Here is a 10105-nt window from a genome sequence, read left to right on the forward strand (position 1 = left end):
AATCCCATTTTATGGTAGAGGAAATATATTCTGAGAAGTTGGTTTCCCAAGCTCAATAACTATTAGTGACAGTGTAGGATTCAAGGCCAAGAGCTCTTCCAGTGGGCCAAGGTCAACTCTGGGATGGAACAGAGGAGTGAACAGAGTGGAGTTGAGTGCCTTGGCCAGGGAAGCAGAGGCTAAAATGGATACCGAGTTTAGGCTGAGGGGCTCAGACACTGTGGATGCCCTGCTTAGTTTCTGAGGCTCTGACACTCCCCACAGTCCTAACTCAGCATATGCCTCTCTTACTCAACCTTCCCCAGTAAAACAGGGCTAATAAGGAGCAGAGCAGCATGATGATACAGTGACTTATCTTTTGAGTCTCAAAGCATTTTATAAGCATTGCCTGTCCTGGGGAGATTTAAAAGATAGACCAAATTTAGACGACATACCAATAATAATAACTCACATTTATTATGTGCTTACTGTTCCTGACACATGCTCAGAACTTTGTGTGCATTAAACCACCTACTTCCCCAAAACACAACAAGCTTTCATAAGAGGAGACTGAGGCTTAGAAAATAACTTCCAGGCAGGGTGTGGTGGCTCACATCTGTAATCCCAGCACTTTGGGAGGCCAAGGCAGGCAGATTGCTTGAGCTCAGGAGTTTGAGACCAGCCTGGGCAACATGGTGAAACCCCGTCTCTACAAAAAATTAGTCGGGCGTGGTGGCACGTGCCTGTAGTCCCAGCTACAGGGGAGCTGGGATAGGAGGATTGCTTCGACCCAGGAGGTTGAGGCTGCAGTAAGCTGAGACTGCACCACTGCACTCCAGCCTGGGTGACAAAGTGAGATTCCGTCAAAAAAAAGAGAAAGAAAGAAAGAGAGAGAGAGGGAGGGAGGAAGGAACTTTCCAAATTTCAACAGCAAGTATGCATTTGAACCCAAGCAGTTTATCCCAAAGAGCCTCAAACTTTTATCGTATTTCAAACAAATAAATATTGGATGTAGGGCTGAGCACAGCAGTTCTTGCCTGTAATCCCAGCACTTTGGGAGGCCAAGGTTGGAGGATCACTTGAGCCCAGGAGTTTAAGACCAGCCCAGGCAACATAATGAGACCTCATCTCTACAAAAAATTCAAAAATTAGCCAGACGTGGTGGTCTGCACCTGTGGTCTCAGCTACTCAGGAGGCTGAGATGGGAGGATCGCCTGAGCTCACGAGGTCGAGGCTGCAGTGAGCTGTGATCATGCCACTACATTCCAGCCTGGGTAACGGAGTGAGACCCCCGTCTCAAAACAAACAAACAACAACAACAACAACAAAAAAAAACACTAGAGCTAGGCTGAAGAAAAACTTAAGAACATATCCAGAGAAGTTTAAGAAAGGAATTTGTTACACAAGAGGAAATAAGGCCAAGGAGACATTCTCTCTAAAGGGAACCAGCAGAACGGCAAGGCAGCTCTGGGTTATGAAGAGCAGCTTCCACCTCCTCCAGGAGGTCAAGGTTATCTTTACATCAAGCTCTTAACCATGGCACCTGCTCTGCTCAGCGTGCCTCTGTGTGAATGCGGGGGGGATGTGAACCCCTGGGGAACACAGCATGACTTTCCAAGGGGTATTTGGAATTCCATTTTAAGAGACCCACCTACCATTCTAGATCCTCCACTTCGAAAGAATGCTTTCCTAATTTGATTTGATGGTGAACTCTCCCGTGGTCCAGGTGTCTTTTTTTTTGAGACAGAGTCTCACTCTGTCACCCAGGCTGAAGTGCAGTGGTGCAATCTCCGCCTCCCAGGTTCAAGTGATTCTCTTGCCTCAGCTTCCTGAGTAGCTGGGATTACAGGCGCACACTACCATGCCCAGCTAACTTTTGTATTTTTAGTAGAGATGGGGTTTCATCATATTCAAGGCCAGGGTGATCTCGAACTCCTAGTCCCAGGTGATCTGCCTGTCTTGGCCTCCCAAAGTGCTGGGATTACAGGCATGAGCCACTGCGCCTGACCCAGGTATCTCCTTTTTAACAGCCCTTTCCCCTCTAGACAAAGATTCAAGATGACTGAGAGGTTACCTTTCTTTTTGTCAGGTGAGAAAGAAGCACCTTGGAGGCCCCAAACAAAGGGACACATTGGGTGGCATTGAGAAAGCCAATGAGTCTCATGATGAGATAACAAATCCTTTCAGAAATCAAATGGTTTTCAATCTTTTTTCTTTTTTTGGAGACAAGGTCTTGCTCTGTCAGCCAGGCTGGAGTGCAATGGCACAATCATGGCTCACTGCAGCCTCAACCTCCAGGGCTCAAGCGATCCTCCCCCTTCAGCCGCCTGAGTAGCTGGGACTACAGGTGCATGCCACCATGCCCAGCTCAAAAAAAAAAGAAAAGAAAAAGAAAAACATACATAACCAAGTTGCTGGCTACTGTATCAAGTATAATTTTTTATCATTCAAGGAATTTTAAAAATCGAGTGACTTTGCTTTAACAAAACTCCATCCATCCCCACATCCGTGTTTATATTAATATAAATGTTCCTTAGCACTTACATGTATAAATATCTTTCTCCCGATGAATATTATTTATCCACAGTTATATTTTAAAAGCTCTATCTACCTCATTAAGACATGTATTTCTAGTAAAATTACTTTGGAAATGAAATAATTCTCAACATTTTTATTATGTTTATGTTGTTTTGCTCATAGGCAATTAAAATTCACTATATACATTTACATATATAATTTTAATGCATAGAATATGAAAGGGTGTTTTAAAACACTTTCAGAGATAAAAACATTATATTGTGATAAAAGTCTGCGAGTGAAGTAGAATGACAGTGAGTTCAAATGGAAAAGGAATGATATAATTTCTGTCATATTAGAGAGGCTGGTTTCTATGTATTAAAATGAATCTGCCGGGCACAGTGGCTACACCTGTAATCCCAGCACTTTGGGAGGCTGAGGTGGATGGATCACGATGTCAGGAGTTTGAGACCAGCCTGGCCAATGTAGTGAAAACCGGTCTCTACTAAAAATACAAAAAATTAGCCAGGCATGGTAGCAGGCACCTGTAATCCCAGCTACTCGGGAGGCTGAAGCAGGAGGATTACTTGAATCTGGGAGGCAGAGGTTGCAGTGAACCAAGATCACACCATTGCACTCTAGCCCAGGTGATAGTACGAGACTCGTCTCTGAAAAAATAATAAAATGGATCATCATCAGTATCAAATTGTGATAGAGGCCAGGCATGGTGGCTTATGCCTATAATCCCAGCATTTGGAGAGGCTAAGGCAGGAGGATCATTCGAGGCCGGGAGTTGGAGCCTAGTCTGGGCAACATAGCAAGACCATCTCTTAAGAAAAAGGAAAAAATGGTGATGGTATGCAGGTTTCAAGGGATTTATCTAAAAGAGTGATATAATGGCTTTATTCTGAAATGTCAATACTGTTTTGTTTTGTTTTAGCCTTCTGGTAGCCTGAAGCCCAGGTTTTTAGTTTCTGTCTCTAGTGATAAGCAGAAAAGAGGGATGAGGAAGGGGCTTTACTGGCCCAACCAGAAACAGAAACTAAGAACCCGTGATTATATTATCTCTCGGACACTTAAAAGGTAGGTGAACAGTAAGATTGGAAGAGCACAGGCCTGAGCTAAGGAGCTCAACACATTAACACAGGGAAGTGGGCTTAAAAGGGTGAGTGTTATGGGAGTTACCCTGGCCCAGGGAGAGTGTAGACACTTGGCCTCACATTAAATCCTGTCCCTGACTTCCCTCATCAGATGACATTCTGTGAAGCATATGGCTTTTCTTAAAGGGCCATTTCATGCCCTCTCTTGGGCACCTCTCTCCTTCTTTGCAGTGGGTCACTAAGCCTATAGAATCACTTTCAAAGTCACTGATTCTCTAACTCAGAGAACCACCAGAGTTGGACCTGTCAGGCCTCTGAGCCCAAGCCAAGCCATCGCATCCCCTGTGACTTGCACGTATACGCCCAGGTGGCCTGAAGTAACTGAAGAATCACAAAAGAAGTGCAAATGCCCTGCCCCGCCTTAACTGATGACATTCCACCACAAAAGAAGTGAAAATGGCCGGTCCTTGCCTTAAGCGATGACATTACCTTGTGAAAGTCCTTTTCCTAGCTCATCCTGGCTCAAAAAGCTCCTCCACTGAGCACCTTGTGACCCCCACTCCTGCCTGCCAGAGAACAACCCCCCTTTGACTGTAATTTTCCTTTACCTACCCAAATCCTATAAAACGGCCCCATCCTTATCTCCCTTCGCTGACTCTCTTTTCAGACTCAGCCCACCTGCACCCAGGTGATTAAAAAGCTTTATTGCTCACACAAAGCCTATTTGGTGGTCTCTTCGCACGGACGCGCATGACAGGACCCATTGGAAGGTCTGCTTAACAATGCGATTTCCAGGTCTTCCTTAAACCCATGGAATCAGATTCTCTGAAGTCTTTGAAAGAAACTGTCCCAAACAGAAGCTGGAGTAGAGCGCTGTGGTTGGTGTAAATAGCTGTTGCTTCCTGGAAGAACTTTGCATTCCCAACAAAACTGAGCAAATTTCTAACAGACTTTAATGAGTTTAAGATCCCTTTCTAGGAGCCTCACCCAGCTCCTTGTGGCCTTGGGAGGGGCCTAAGGACCTTTCACCAATTCTAGAAGGCCTCTGATAATCTTTAACCAGACATTCTTTTTTTTTTCTCCCTGGTCTCTAGTCTAGCAATGATTATCTAAACTACAACTGTCCAATGGCAACATAATGCAAACCACAGAGGCAAGCCACATATATAATTTTAAATTTTTTAATGGCCGTATCTTTTTTTTTTTTTTTTGGAGACAAGGTCTCACTCTATTACCCAGGCTGGAGTGCAGTGGCACAATCTGGACTCACTTCAGCCTCTGCCTCCCAGGCTCAAGAGATCCTCCCCCCTCAGCCTCCCAAGTAGCTGGGACTACAGGCATCTGCCACCATGCCCGGCTAATTTTTGTATTTTTTGTAGAGATGAGGTTTTGCTACATTGCCAAGGCTGATCTCAAACTCCTGGGCTCGAGCAATCTGCCTGCCTTGGCCTCCCATAGTGCTGGGATTACAGGCGTGAGCCACTGCACCCAGCCAGCCATATCTTTTAAAAGGTAAAATAAAACTAGTGAAATTAATTTTGAATAATATATTTTACTGAATTTGATATATCTAAAATATTATTATTTCAACATACAATAAATATCGAAGTAACAAATGTGATACTTTACATTTTTACCAATTAAGTATTTGAAATCTGGTGTGTATTTTACACTTCTAGCACATCTCAATTCAGACTAGCCACACTTCAAGTGCTCAAGAGCCACATCTGGCTTGTGGTTCCATATTGGCCAGCAAATATTTAAACATTCTTATTTTTTCCTTTTAAAATGTCTCTGCCCACACCAGGCAAGGTGGCTCATACCTGTAATCCCAGCAGTTTGAGAGGTCGAGTGGGGAGAATTACTTGAACCCACGAGTTTGAGAACAGCCTGGGCAACATAGCGAGACCTCATCTCCTCAATAAATAAAAAATTAGCTGGGCATGGTGGTATAGGCCTATAGTCCCAGCGACTTGGGAGGCTGAAGTGGGAGGACCACTTGAACCCAGGAGGTCGAGGCTGCAGTGAGCCTTGATTGTACCCTTGTACTCCAGCCTGGGTGACAGAAATAGACTCTCTCCCTCAAAAAAAAAAGTCTCTGCCAAGAGAGAAATCTTTGAGTTCGTTTCTTCTCCTTTTAGAAAGCCTCCTGCCTTGCAGCAAGTTTGAAACAAAGCTTCGACGTGTATTTGTAATCAGTGTGTCGGAAAAATTGCGGGGCTGGCTGGGAGAGGGGTGGGTTCCTAGAAATCTGACTTTTAACAGCTGCCCCAGGTGATTCTTGTGCACACTTCAATTTTTGGATCACTCTTCTAACTAGTCCATGTCACATTTACATCCAAGTTGGTGGCCAGTTGTGCGTGGTGGCTCACACCTGTAATCCCAGTACTTTGGGAGGCCAAGGTCGGTGGATCATTTGAGCCTAGGAGTTCAAGACCAGCTGGGAAACATGGGGAGACCCCATTTCTACAAAAAAAAAATTAATTAGGCAAGTGGGGTGGCACTTGCCTGTAGTCCCAGCTTCTTTGGAGGCTGTGATAATTGGATTGCCTGAACCTGGGAGATAGAGGTTGCAGTGCGCCATGATAGTGCCACTGCACTCCATCCTGGGCGACAAAGCAAGATTCAGTTTCAAAAAATAAAATAAAATAAAATAAAAAGCTGGTGGCCAATTCTTCCCCAGTTGTCTCTATAGAAACCTGTTTGGGCCGGGCACGGTGGCTCATGCCTGTAATCCCAGCACTTTGGGAGGCCGAGGCGGGGGTGGATCACCTGAGGTCAGGGGTTCAAGACCAGCCAGGCCAACGTGGTGAATCCTATCTGTACAAAAAAATACAAAAATTAGCCAGGCATGAAAGGCTGGGCGTGGTGGCTCACGCCTGTAATCCCAGCACTTTGGGAGGCTAAGGCGGGTGGATCACAAGGTCAGGAGTTCGAGACCAACCTGGCCAACGTAGTGAAACTCCGTCTCTACTAAAAATACAAAAATTAGCCGGGTGTGGTGGCACATGCTTGTAGTCCCAGCTACTCCGGAGGCTGAGGCAGGAGAATTGCTTGAACCTGGGAGGTGGAGGTTGTAGTGAGCCAAGATCGTGCTCTCTAGCCTAGGCAACAGATTGAGACTCTGTCTCAAAAAAAAAAAAAAAAAATTAGCCAGGTATGATGGTGGTGCCTGTAATCCCAGCTACTCGGGAGGCTGAGGCAGGAGAATCGCTTGAACCCGGGAGGCCAAAGTTGTAGTGAGCCGAGATGGCACCACTGGACTCTAGGCTGGGCAACAGAGCAAGACTCCATCTCAAAAAAAAAAAAAGAAAAAGAAAAAGAAAAGAAAAGAAAAAAAAGAAACCTGTTGGTCAAATTCTTTCATACTTGGGAAGCAGTGACAGATATAGGAGCTCAATGTACTACTTCTCTGGGAGTACTGGCCTCAACAAAGGAGTATCAGGGTCCTGACTCTGGCCCTGCTACATGTCTCAAACATAAAACCTTTAAACATGTGCCTTGTACATAGAAAAGACTCAGTAAATGGCATCTGGTTGTTTTTTGTTTGTTTGTTTGTTTGTTTTTGTTTTTTTTTTGAGACAGAGTCTTACTCTGTCGCCCAGGCTGGAGTGCAGTAGCGCAATCTTGGCTCACTGCAAACTCCGCCTCCCAGGTTCAAGCAATTCTCATGCGTCAGCCTCCTGAGTAGTGGGATTACAGATGTGGACCACCATGCCCAGCTAATTTTTGTATTTTTTGTAGAGATAGGGTTTCACCATGTTGGCCAGGCTGGTCTCAAACTCCTGACCTCAAGTGATCTGTTCACCTCAGCCTCCCAAAGGGCTGGGATTATAGGGGTGAGCCACCACACTGGGCCATGGCAAAATAGGCCAGAGCCACCACACTGGGCTATTTTTAGGTAGTCTGGCTTCAGAACCAGGTTCTACCATGTATAGTTGTGATCTGAGCACATTACTTGACTCGGAGTCTTCATCTTTACTATGGGGATAACATCATTCTATTTCACAGTGTTGTGATAAGACCCATTAAACCCCACTGGTGCATACCCATAGTTTATTTATTTATTTATTTATATTTTTTTGAGATGATGTCTCATTCTGTCACCCAGGCTGAAGTACAGTAGTGTGATCTCGGCTCACTGCAGCCTCCACTTCCTGAGTTCAAGCAATTCTCCTGTCTCAGCCTCCTGAGTAGCTGGGACTACAGGCATGCACCACCACGCTTGGCTAATTTTTGTATTTTTAGTATATACATGGTTTTGCCACGTTGGCCAGGCTGGTCTTGAACTCCTGACCCCTGGTGATCTGCCCACCTCGGCCTCCCAAAGTGCTAGGATTACAGGCATGAGCCACTCCACCTGGCCAACATACCCACAGTTTAAAAAGGTAGGGTGATAAGGAAAGACACATACTATGACCATCCCTGGGCATCTCCTCATAAGGGAGTGGGGAAAGACTTTTATAGGGTTCGGAGCTTATGCTGAATGATTTGGGGATGGAACAAGGGGAAGCAGGAGCAGCTCTGGATTGAGTATCACAGTGAAGCAAGGACAGTTTGGCAGTTGGGTTTGTCAGGAATATTTGTTCAGGAGGCAGGAAGAACCAGGGTATCACTGGTATAAAAAAAATGTAATAATGGGAAAGGAGAGAGGTTGTGTGGCCTTGGCCACAGACCCTTAGAAACACTGGTTGAGGTTCTGTTAGAAACTTTGACTGCCAGCAGAGCTAGGAAGTGAATTCAGGACCATCTTTCCCGGACAATTACAGAATTAAGGTACATGTGGAATGCTGCATCAAAAACCCCTTATCTGAAGCTCTGCACCTAGGTTGAAAATCGAAGTTGCTGCGTGTGACAGTGACCTGCACAGCTCAGAACTTTCAGGCAAGAATGGGATGTTCCATGTTCATTGAAAAAATGTCTAGTAGCAACACTTCTCATTGTCCATGATTTTAGAGAACAAGGTTTCTCAGCACTAGGTCATTGATGTTAAATAACAAAAACAGCCAGGCACAGTGGCTCACACCTGTAATCCCAGTGCTTTGGGAGGGTGAGGTGGGTAGATTGCTTGAGCCCAGGAGACTGAAACCAGCCTGGGCAATATGACGTAACCCCATCCCTACAAAATATACAAAAATTAGCCAGGCATGGTGGCATGCACCTGTAGTCCCAGCTACTCGGGAAGCTGAGGTGGGAGGCTCACCTGAGCCTGGGAGATTGAGGCAGCAGTGAGCCACAATTGTGCCACTGCACTCCAGCCTCGCAACAGCATGAGACCCTGTGTCAAAACAAACAAATAAAAAAAGCATCCTAGAGGATCCTGTCCTAAGACTCCCAGCAAATTTCCCAGAGCTAAAGATTCTCTTTTTGGCCCGGCACGGTGGCTCACGCCTGTAATCCCAGCACTTTGGGAGGCCGAGGCAGGCGGATCACAAGGTCAGGAGATCGAGACCATCCTGGCTAACACAGTGAAACCCCATCTCTACTAAAAATACAAAAATTAGCCGGGCGTGGTGGCGGGCGCCTGTAGTCCCAGCTACTCAGGAGGCTGAGGCAGGAAAATGGCGTGAACCCAGGAAGTGGAGGTTGCGGAGAGCCAAGATCACGCCACTGCACTCCAGCCTGGGTGACAGAGCGAGACTCCGTCTCAAAAAATAAGTTAATTTAACAAAAAATAAAGAGGTATTTTTTGTGGTAAGAAAGCGTACAGAAATAATTTTATAATAAAGAGGTATTTTTGTGGTAAGAAAGCTTAAAGAGAAATAATTTTATATGAGAAAGAATCTTGTATGATAAATTTAATCCTAAAATAAAATGGTTACTTAAGAAGGAGGGATGTTCAGGACAAACCAGAAAGTCCAAGCATGTCACGAATGGTCAGTGTAAGTCACAATCAGAGGATTTATATTAAAAAACAAAAACAAAAACTTTAATATGATCAAGTTGTCATATTATTATTAAGTTTTGGTTCACTTAGGAAAAAAACTGAGATAAAATTTTTCTTGCCCGGGTGCAGTGGCTCACGCCTGTAATCCCAGCACCGCACTTTGGGAAGCCAAGGCGGATGGATCACTTGAGGTCAGGAGTTTGTGACCAGCCTGGCCAACATGACAAAACCCCATCTCTACTAAAAATACAAAAATTAGCCAGGTCTGGTGGTGTGCACCTGTAATTGCAGCTATTTGGGAGGCTGAGGCAGGAGAATCGCTTGAACCTGGAAGGTGGAGGTTGCAGTGAGCCAAGATCACGCCACTGTACTCCAGCCTGGGCAATACAGTGAGACTCCATCTCAAAAACAAACAAACAAACAAACAAATTTTCTCGATTAAGGTTATTACATCTATGTATCTTCCTGTATGTGCTTTTAAAGTTCTTGCGACATTGGGTTACAGGGCTTTGATTCCTGGGTCTGAAAAAGATACCAAGCCCTGCTAAATCTTAAACACTGACAGCAATTAAAGCCTCATCTTCAGGACCCATAGAAGTTGCCAATCAAAGTAAACTGCATT

Source organism: Macaca nemestrina, chromosome 7, assembly GCF_043159975.1.
Source record: "Macaca nemestrina isolate mMacNem1 chromosome 7, mMacNem.hap1, whole genome shotgun sequence".
Lineage (NCBI taxonomy): Eukaryota > Metazoa > Chordata > Mammalia > Primates > Cercopithecidae > Macaca > Macaca nemestrina.